The sequence below is a fragment of the Bidens hawaiensis genome, unplaced genomic scaffold (assembly GCF_021521415.1).
Source record: "Bidens hawaiensis isolate Kalapana, Puna unplaced genomic scaffold, B.hawaiensis_p1.1 tig00013241_1, whole genome shotgun sequence".
Taxonomy (NCBI): Eukaryota; Viridiplantae; Streptophyta; class Magnoliopsida; order Asterales; family Asteraceae; genus Bidens; species Bidens hawaiensis.
In genome coordinates, this window is record NW_027492117.1 from 84,594 (window position 1) to 96,094 (window position 11,501).

At 39.3% G+C, this 11,501-nt stretch overlaps 1 long non-coding RNA gene across 3 annotated transcripts; it reads left to right on the plus strand.

Annotated features, from left to right (window-relative positions):
* Window positions 1-6,800: 6,800 nt before the first annotated feature.
* Window positions 6,801-8,869, plus strand: LOC143543637 (uncharacterized). 3 transcript variants are annotated; one of them, XR_013137111.1, is made up of 6 exons: window positions 6,801-7,010; window positions 7,344-7,586; window positions 7,666-7,745; window positions 8,017-8,106; window positions 8,342-8,439; window positions 8,585-8,869. It is a non-coding gene; the product is annotated as an uncharacterized LOC143543637 (long non-coding RNA). The 3 variants fall into 3 exon arrangements; XR_013137112.1 differs by having other exon boundaries at window positions 8,046-8,106; XR_013137113.1 differs by having other exon boundaries at window positions 7,344-7,581.
* Window positions 8,870-11,501: the final 2,632 nt, after the last annotated feature.

The following is an 11,501-nucleotide window of genomic DNA, read 5'->3' on the forward strand; positions in this document are numbered from 1 at the left end:
TCGCGCACTCTCAGCTGGTGATAACCGGATCGTAGATCGATCTTCGAGTAGTAACTCGATCCCTGAAGCTGGTCAAACAAATCATCAATTCGGGGTAAAGGATAACGGGTCTTGACCGTCATCTTGTTCAACTCCCGGTAGTCGATGCACATTCGGAAAGTCCCGTCTTTCTTTCGGACAAACAAGACAGGGGCTCCCCATGGCGATGAGCTAGGTCGGATAAAACCTTTATCCAACAAATCTTGCAACTGGGTGGACAACTCCTGAAGTTCCGCCGGTGCGAGCCGATACGGGGCTCGTGCTATGGGTGCTGCACCGGGTGTCAACTCGATCTGAAATTCGACTTGACGAATAGGAGGGAGTCCAGGTAAATCCTCCGGGAAAACTTCCGGAAAGTCTCGCACAACCGGTATGTCTTCAATTCGTTTCTCCTCCGCGGGTTTCTCAACAATCTGCGCCAAAACTGCCGGATGACCCTTTCGTAAATACTTCTGTGCCTTCATAAGGGTAATGACGCTGGTGGTCATGCCGCTTCTCTCGCCTCGGACCGAAATGATCTCGCCGGAAGGGGTGGTAATATGGACTATCTTATCATGGCATATAATCTCCGCTCGGTTCTCGGATAACCAGTCCATGCCGACAACGACATCGAAACTACTAAGCGTAAAAGGAATAAGGTCGATGTCAAAGACATGACCTGACAGTTTCAACTTACATCCCGCAAGTATATGAGTTGTTATTACAGTTTTACCGTTAGCTAATTCAACAGGAAACTTAGCGTCTAACGGGGTTAGAGTTAGGTCTAAGAGTTGGCTAAAGGCTTTCGACACAAAACTCCTATCAGCTCCAGTATCAAACAACACAGAAGCAAAACAATCGTTCACAGGGAACTTACCAGTCACCACGTACGGATCATTGCGGGCTTGACCTGACCCAATCACAAAAGCTCTTCCTTTCCCATTGTTTCCACCACTACTGCCATTTCCATTACCTCCATTGTTGTTATTCTGTTTTAGCTTAGGGCAATCTTTCTTAAAATGTCCCTCTTGACCACATTCATAACATCCCTTAGTCGTCGCAGGTGGTTTAGGAGCATCCTTTGCCGCAAGGTCTCCTCTACATTCCTTTGCTTGGTGACCCATCTTTCCGCATTTTAGACACTTGACTCGGTCACACGGGCCAACATGATGATAGTTGCACTTGTTGCACTTCGGGTGCTTCCCAGCATAGCCGTTCGAACCCTGCCCGCTACCGTTATTATTGTTGTTGTGACCTTGATTGTTGAAGCTCCGGGTGAAATCGGGCTTTCGGTAGTGTTGCTGCTGTGGGGGGGTTCGAGAATGAGGGTCTGATGTTGTCGAACTTTCTCTTTCCGCTGCTCGGGTTGCTGTTGTTGTTGCTGTCAGTACTCGGGTTGTCACGGGCTTTAGTGGTTGAACCCCTAGGTGGTAACGCACCTTGGGCCACTGCTTGATCCGTCAGTTTGTGAGCTAACCGGATCGCTTGCTGTATCGTGGCTGGTCTGGAAGACGTCATCATGCCCTGAATCTGTGGTACTAACCCATCAATGTACATTTCAATCCTCTTACTCGGCGGATCTACCATCCGTGGACACATCACCGCTAACTCGTGAGAACGGGTAGTGTAAGCTTCGATTTCCGAACCCACCATCTTCAATGACCAAAATTCCGACTCCAACTTTGAAATCTCCTCCCTCGGACAATACTCTTCTCGCATCATGTTCTTGAACTCCTCCCAGCCCATCGCGTTAGCCAGTTCCATCCTCCGGTTCTTCTTCAGGTTCCTCCTCGGGATCTTCCTCGGGATCCTCCTCAGGTTCCTCTTCGGGATCTTCTTCAGGTTCCTCTTCAGGCTCTGCCTCAGGCTCGGCCTCAGGCTCTGCCTCGGGTTCGGCTGCGTTCTGAGCAATCTGCATTTGCAAGACATCGCAGCGCTCTAAAGCTATCTCGGTTCGGGTCCTTGCTACTTGGAGTTGCTCTTGCAAGTCTATCATCTCTGCTTGCATCTTCCTCATAATCTTCATCTGTTGGTCACTAGCCTCTTGCATCTCCTTCATGGTCGCTTGCCATGCGGGCAATTTCCTCCTTAGTTTCCGTTCCGTCCTTCAATAGTCTGGAAACGTAGCTCTCGTATAGCGCATGTAACCCACGTCACGCTCCAAGCATGTAACAACAGCTGCGAGAACTCGCTCTACAGGTTCGGTTATGGGTGGTAGGGTGTTGGGGTAAGCAGGATGGTTCGGGGGTGGTAATGGGGGAACTTGCTCACGATAGATCATACGTCGGATCATGTTGGGGTACCATTCCCAGCTAACGTCGTTGTCATACAAGCCTCCGGATAGGCGGTACCTCTTCGGTGCGGGAACTTCGAGTTCCGGGACTACTCGGGGTGGCGATGCGGTAGGTAACTGCGGTTCCTTCCCGTGAGTATGAGTCATCGGATCGGACGATGATGAGGATGGCGTCGACATCTCTACAGGTAAGCCGTGTATGCGCGCGTATGAGTGAAAGAGGTAAAGGGATAAGATTTCAAGACTACACAAACCTATGCAGTGCGTATCATTATAACTAATGGGTCGTCGCGGTTATAGTCTAGTATGCATGCAGTTTCTAGTTCGCTATAACCAATGGCTCTGATACCAATCTGTCACACCCTCAAAATCCACTAACGGAGTTTTACCGTCAGAGGGTGTGAACTGGCAGGATCGGAATCATTAGTTATAACCAAACCAAAGAAAAACGTTTAAATGAAAGTAAGTGCGGAAGCGTAAAACCTTAATTCAAAAGTTGCGTCACGCAGAACGACTTAAAACCAAATGTAACTGTTAAAATTAAGTTTGCAGAATAAAAGTGTTTTCATTAATGCATGCTCCTAAACCGCGCGCCCGCCTCGGCTACCTGAGAATAACATACTAAAAGTGTCAACACAAGGTTGGTGAGTTCACAAGTAAAATAAGATAAATCGTTTAGCGTTTTGCGTAACCTCGTTACGACGTTTAAATGTTGCGTAACCCCGTTACGACATTTGAGTGTGTAACCACGTTACAGCGTTTGAGTGTGTAACCACGTTACAGCGTTTGAGTGTGTAACCACGTTACAGCGTTTGAGTGTGTAACCACGTTACAGCGTTTAAGTGTTTTGCATTACCAGATAGTGTTATGTCAAATTATATATCGATAGGTAGCTAATCTATACAACAAGTATCGCTAAGTGGTTCGCGACCGAAGCTGACTGTTTATCAAGTGCCCGTCACCAGGTCCTCCAGACCATGGTAAGTGTTAGCCAAAATTTACACCCACTCAACCTCCAGTTGAGCTTAGCGTCGGGTGGGGTTTGTCAAACCCAGTAGTACTACCCAAAAGTGACTCGCTATTCCAAATATTAACCGGTCCGATGTGTGGGACTTCAAATGTTATGTATGCCGCTTAGCCTTTACAAGTGATATATAATTTATAACAAAATCTTTCATATGCGTTTATCTCAGAAAATATGTTTATCGGAGTATGTTATCTCCCCCAAGTGAAAAACGTTTGAAAACAGTTTAAGAGTGGGGTAAGTGAACTCACTGTTTGCGAAGAATATCCGATCTAGATCACCAAGTGATGCGCGTCGTAGAAAACTCTCTAGCGTTCTAAAATAACAAAGAGATTTTCTAAGTAGCGGAACATTTAACGAGTCTCTAGACTCGGCACATAATACCTATGCACGTAACATGTTTCGTGTTTCGTTTGTGAATCGTGTGTGACTTGAACAAGTACAATTGTGATACGATACATGAGTGAGCAATTACTTTCGTGTCACGTATTAATAACATACTTATTAGCAATTATTCCCGTAAGGGCATTTTGGTCAACAAACAAAGACTAACTAACCATTATTCCCCATAAGGGCAATTTGGTCAATTCATGGCAATCAACTAGCAACTATTCCCCGCAAGGGTATTTTTGGTCAAAATACAACAATTATATAAAAACTATCATATTTCATGCATTCCTATACAACTCAGCAGCTAGTTTCGTTATGACAGAATTTCTACTTGAAAGATTGCACTAGTTTACCCATTATAACGTCTCAATTAATTCACCAAAAATTACCACAGGAGCATACATATCTTAGGTTTCCAGAACATCTTTTATCTTATTTTTATTCCATATAGATTGTTCATAATGATCAAAACATTACAGCTAACTTATATCAGTCAGATTCATGCACATCAGAATGTTATTTGCAATTCCCGTTAAACGAAAAATCCAATAAATGCAAGACCACTTGGGTTTGGTTCCTAACTCAGTGAGTCAACCTCCAGAAGTGGAACCAACCCAATTGGTCTCGTAGTTCATGAGATATAACATTTACAACATAACCTAACAGCAGGTCTAACAGCTCAGCTTTGCATCACGTTTTTGTAAAATCATAAAAGTATACTTCCACTTATCCAAAAATTACGAATTTATACTTCATAGAAACTAGACTCAACCTAGTTTACTGCAGTACCCACAATCTCAATCAATTTTCACGTTTACACTTCGTTACAGTCAGTTAAACATCGTATATACGTTCTGTCCAGAATCTGTTCACATCAAAACTCATCATAATAACAATCTATGAACTATCATGCATCCATATAACACTCTATACTCCATAAACAATATCCATGCACATCAATTACACCTTACATACATGATTAGGGTTTTTGTTTGAACTCAAATCAAAGACACAACAATAATCATGCAACAATATCAATCTAGTTATCAATCATCATCAAATCAATTCAAGAATCACATGAATACCATAACCCTAGAAATCGGCCATTAAGGCTTATAATTCACCCAATAAAACTAACAATTAAACATAGAGAATGCATAGAATAGTTGTTTATACCTTCCTAGCACCTTAATCTTCAATCAAACTTGAAAGATCTTGAGTGTGTGTGTATGTATATGGATCGATCTCAAGGAACAAGGGAAGTTAGGGTTTGGACCGATTTTTCTAGAGGAATGGGAATGGAAGTTAGGGTTTAGGTTTATCATGTATTTATAGACTAAGATGTTACACTTTGGCCCCTCAACTCCTAAGTATTACTTTTTCTAGAACATTCTATCATAACTTGCACATTAAGTTAACATTAAGTATTACTTTTTCTAGAACCTTCTATCATAACTTGCACATTAAATTAACATGACAATAATATTATCACATAAAACATAATCCTAACACATAATTATCACATAATTAGTGTTTTAGTGTTTTTCGTTTATTCCTCAATCGTTTGCGTTTCGGTGCAAATCCCGAAAGACTACTACACATGTAGTAAGTGTTAAGCGTCATTTAAACCCTAGTTTAAATGTAATGAAGTATGCGTTATAGATTCAACGATCTTAAAGTTTGAATTAACGGAGTTGAGTTAACGAGGTTAACCTAAAATTGACGATTGTCACATTCATCCATGAAAAATCCATGGCAACCTCAGCGCCAACAGAGTGTTTCTTTACTATTCCATCAAGTGAGGGCACTCAGTTTGAAGACGCTTGAGGCATAGGTTGTATTCTTATCTTCCGGGCACGCACAACGGAGGAACACACTTTTCATCTGCTTAAACCATTTGAGAAGGATGGTAGCACCCTCGGCCCCAACGTAATCGGTTGGGTTAGCATTCGTGAATAGTTTGAAGGAGCAGGAAATTGGGTTTGGATTCACGGGCGTTCTAGCAGCATTCACGGTTTGTAGCTGAGAAATGAGTGTTGAAAGAGCTTCCACGATTCCCTTCGCAATGTAGGAATGCATGCTACAAGAACTGAGTTGTCGGTGCAACGATTACGGTTAATGAGGTGGGAAGAAGATATGCTAGAAGGACGAAATGTGAACATTTATTAGGTGTTAGGATAAACTGTATAGCTATGCGAAATTTCGAGTTTTGTTAAAATTTACGAGGTTACACAATGAAAATTTTGTTAACCTCAACTGGGAGTGTTTGATGAAATTAATAATTAAATAAAGTAATATAACGTAAGTCGAGGGTTAAGACGTACATGAATCACCATGAGATTGTCCCAACAAAATGAGAAAATAATCATTCATAACAAAATCGAAAATTTAAACAAAGATCTTATCGATGAAATATCCATGCATCACCATGGCTTGACTTCAACAAAATCAATTAAGATCGAATTGGGGGTGTTGAGGTAGATGGTTGACGTAATTCAGGAACCACCTCCTATTTACATACTTCACCTATATCTATTCAACTAAAACACAATAAGGAAAAACTGAGTTTAGTCACGAACCACCGTGAATTCGGTTAAAATTAAGGGGGTGATCGTCACATGACCACATTTGATACGATGAAGGTAGTAGATTCGTGTACGTTTGGTGTGATATGCTTTGGCCTAATAAGTTTCACACCCTCACCGAACCCTCCAAGAAAGCAACCGAGTCTCGCGGCTGATTGAGATTTGTGCGCATTGCTTTTCCTTAGGCTTGCAAGCTTTGGTGTCAAGGGTTCGGATAACAAGTGTGCCCCTTCCTGTTACTACATATCTGCCACACGAATCATCCTAAATGAGATGGAAACAAAAAGATGGAATTTTTAAGGAAATTATATATATATCAAAAACTAAACTTTTGATCACTCACAAGTCTAACTATTCATTATTCATGAAACTTTCAATTTTTAACCAGACAAATATCTTAAAACTCTACCCTCTTTACCACACATATTATGTCATCAATTACCACATCTTCTTCGATCTTCACCTGACACGCAATTGCCAAGATCTTCTATCACTTTCTTCCAACTTTCCACCCTCTCTCTTCATCTCGCCGATGATTTACTTCAGACGAGCCACCATCACCGGTACCACCACGTCCGGCCATCGATAGATATCAAGTCCTACGACGAGTTCGAGGTTTTGGATTTGACGGAGGCGACTTTGATTAAGCGCCATCTGCTCGATTTCAATCGGAAGCTCGAAGAAACTCTCGATGATTCTGGTACCAAATTCTGCCTTAATTCTTCTATTACTTCAAGTTTATAGCTTTAGTTATTCCCACCTAATTATAGTGGTTGAATGCTTTAATTAATTAGGTATATTACGCACGCTTAAGTTTCCAAGACCATCATCACATTCATTCGTGCATATAAAAGTTTTATGACAGTGATAAAATAATCAAATGTGAAACTGTTGGTTACCTAAAAATTATTTAGGGGATTTTTGCATGTGTTTATCTTCAGCTGTTTATGCTAGACTCTGTTTTTTTTTTAAAATCAAATTTGTGTTCTTAAATAACTTCCATTGTTTTATTATTACTGGAAATACTTGACAGTTCCAAATAGATGAATTTTTGTTTGGTAGAAGTGTGGAACAAGGAAGCATGACGGGTAGAAAGATTCCTTTGCCTCATAGGAAAGATGAGATATGGTGGTTTCCCGTTCTTTGATTTACGAGAGCTCGACTTTGTGGGGCGAGATATTATCATGTTTGCAGCTGTAATGCTTTGAACAACTCCGTTTTTAGCTTCTATTCAATCATGCTTTGGTAGAGAACACAACGGTAGAGTTCAAGTAAGGTAGATTATTAGGATTTGTGGCGATGGTGCGACATCATATCGAAGTCCATTGTTTTGATTTAATTTCATTATTGTGTAGAGGAAGGAAGAGAGAGCAGCGCCATCGGTCCCATCGTCTCTGCTGATATCTACCGCCAGAATAATCTGTCACCACCTTTAGTAAATCTTTCTCCTTTTCTCACATAAATGTAAATTATGGCCTTTTTTATTAGATATTTTATATGATTCGGGTAACTTATGAACATATGATTCAAGACTACAATGATTTCATAAGGGTGTTAGAATTGGGCAAATTAACCCATAGAAGTGAAACATTGTAAGCTGCAAACTTTATTATTTTGATGTTAGCTACTTTGTTATTGAGGATTTTTCAAGTTTCACACACTCGAATTCCTTCTAATTGATGTTACATGTATATTATTCTTTTCAGTTTGTTCATTTGGACGGATTGATTTACAGATTCGCTTATCTAAAAGTGGCTGCTGCTTGCAAGGGCGTGCAATGCCCACGCTTTGTTTAGGTACTATTCCCGGTTTCCAATCTCACTGTATATCATAATATTTATATCATATTGTAGGTGACCATGTTGTGGGAGTATATATTGATGTTACTGGCCTAGATGATATGCTAATTAGTAGATAAGTAAGTTGCTAAGTTATGAATATACATCATGTTATTTAAGACATAAATTAGTCTTGGTTGTAACAGAAGTCCAACCCAAAAGAATATAACAGACATTCTACCATGTGATGTAGGTTTTTGTTCAACACCATTGCCTTCTTTTATCAATTTGGTAGCGACGGCAATACGCCTAGCTTATTGGTCAGTTGCATTCTTAGAGACCTTCTCGAGGGTTTCCTTGCTACTTACCCCTTTTTTTAAACATAACTACAGATATTTTTTATTGCATCTGATTCTAATTGTGAAATATTATATAATACCTTTTAAAATCACACGTCAAAAACGTCTTCTAAAATGTAATCATATGTAATTTGTAGGTGAAACCTATGTTCTAACAGGCGATGGTTCAGTTAAATCGCAGAAGCAGGGAGCTGCTAACTCGATTGAGGCATGCTATTGTGTTTAGGGGACCGCCATCGCAAGTTAAGGTTTGCAGTCTTAATTTAGGAGCCATTGTTGTGTTGTGTGGGACTGTGAACTGTTGTTGGTCATCAAATGGTTGTTTAGAACTGATTTAAGAACCATTAATAAGGGTTTAAACATATATGTAAAGGCACGCAATAATTGTATAAACACACCGCTGCAACGCGCGGGTAGAAATTCTTGTTCCCAATTAAATAACAACTAAGGTTTGAGAAAAAGAATTATAAATAAATAAATAAAATTCATTTTTTTAAGGAGGAAAAATGTTCTGAGATAAGGCATATCCTTGAAGTGTACGGCATATCCTTGAAATAGTGTGTGCTTTTGTGTACAAGAATAATATCAAATCATTAAGTAGTATTTAAGCTACGACAATCAATAATATAACTTAGGGTGCAAACACGTAAAGTCATATCACGTATAGGGACCCTAAGCATGCTACTTGGTCGTTATGTCTAGCCGCATATTTTATAGCCTGCGGCAAGATACCAATCTGTCACACCCCTACCAAAGACGGCGGAACATGCCGGGACATAACGTATTAATTGGACAATAGCTCTAAAGACTTGATTGTATGCTTTAATTGGACTGTTACGAGAACACTTGATTTTATGCTTTCATCTTTTATGTTTTTTAGGGTTTCAACATTCTTGATGACGTTCATCTTAGTAGCAGTAGTTGTTGTGTAATTGATTCTTGTTAATTGGTGAATAAACGTGTTTTGGTTTGGGGTTATACAGTGTGATTAACTGTAAGTGAAAAAAAAACATACATGACGTCTCAATTCAATAGATGCATAGATTAGAACTATGTCACATGATTGTCGCCAACTTAAAATAGGGGACCTGATTACTAATGAAAGGGTCTTAATTATTCACCAACTTAAATAATAGGTGTTGACTTTTCTTAGGGTTGCCACCTCCTATTCAAATAAATGTTTAAATTTAGGGAGGAGATCCATTTAACATAACAAAATATATATAACTCAAATTAAAATGCTAATTAGTTAATTACATTTGACGGTTCTTGTTAGGAGGAATTTACCAGTGACTTTGACTTTATGCCCGATATGCGATGAAGTGGAGGAGATGATTGAACATGTATTTGTGCCGTGTGGTATTGCGCAAAGTATGTGGAGTGTAATATCTCTCTGGTGTAAGTTGCCCACTATTTTTCTCTTTAGTTTTCAGGATGTTGTCTTTCCCTGAAGAGAAAGCCAAAATCTTCTAAGCAGTATGTTTGATTACGACTTGGTGCTTGTGGAAAAGAAGAAATGCATTGGTGCACTTTGGGACTCTAATTTATGTGTCAAGCTTGGTGCGGGAGATGAAGATCATGGGCTTTCTTTGGATTAAGAATACGGCTAAAAAATGTGATCTTTCTTGTGAGGATTGGTGTAGAGTTCGGTTGTAACTCCCTTAAGTCGTTAGGGGACTATGTCCGTTTGTCCTTTTGGTTGTGTTTGTTTTGGTGTCTCGTTTTTTTAAACGTGTTGGCGTATGTATGGGTGGGTCTAGCGTCTTGCTAGATTTTATTTGAATGTAGTTGTTTTTGTTGTTCGTTTACATAAAATAAAATACACATGTTTCTAAGGTTATCTATGACGCATACAATGACACAAATCCAGGCTGTGGTAACTATGAAAATTAATGAACGATTAGAGAAGTTTTATAATTTTTATATAACTAATGAATAAATACCTTTTTAATTATATAACTCTTCGTTGTCGTTAGCCATAGGAAGCGCCATCCGACCACCTCACCCATTAAAGGGGTGTCAAACCACAACATGCCAAATATCATTCCGACATCTTCGAGTACTCGCTACAAGGTATGTCGCCGATGCGAGTTTCTTTAATTCCGCTTAGTTACTAAGAATTGACTAAAGGTGGTCAACCTTAGTCAGAATCGCAACTAGTCGGTGAAGTTGAGCCGATTTTGGCTTAAAAAAAATAAAACATAACTCGTATTTATCAAATTTTAACTTAATGACTAATAATTTTTAGAATAATTTATTATTTAAAAATGCATTTCTCTTATTTATATTGATCTTTACCTATTTTGTTATAAATATTAGTAAATTTAGAATATTAGACATATATATATAATATCCAAAAACAAATTTTCTTTATATTTACCATGTCACACCCAACTCCTCAGTCGGCCGCCTAGGGTCCGCCTAGCGACTTTTGCAGCCTTGCTCGCTACAAGGTATGTCATCGAGACGAGTTTCTGCAAATCCGCCTAGCTACTAAGAATCAGTCAAATGTGGTCAACCTCAGCTAGAACCACATCTTACCCGTGAACTTGGACCGATTTGGACTAAAAAAATAAAACATAATTCGTATTTTAATAATATTAAGAACAAATATCATTTTTTTAATTAATGGTTAGTAATTTCTGAAATATTTTATTATTTAAAAATTTATTTCTTTTATTTATATTGATATTCACCTATTGTAAAGCCCCGTTACCGGTGCCCTACTTTGGACGTTGAATTTACTCTTAAACACAGTTCTAAACATCAGAGTTAAAACATTACATAATAATTCGTAGCTTGTCTTAAACAACAATTTGCCTTTCACATTTAAAACATTAAACAAAAAACATAACAATCTTCCTTGAGATGCCAGTCTCTTCCTTTCCATGCCATGTGCCAACGTCAAGCAAGCTGCCTCATCCTACTCACCTGCGCACATACTAAAAGTCAGCTATGTTGAGTGAGTTCTAGTTAATCAAGTAACATACAGTACTTTCACATACTTATACACGTATCCGTAGATACTTAACTTGCTTATCTTTCTTCAGTACA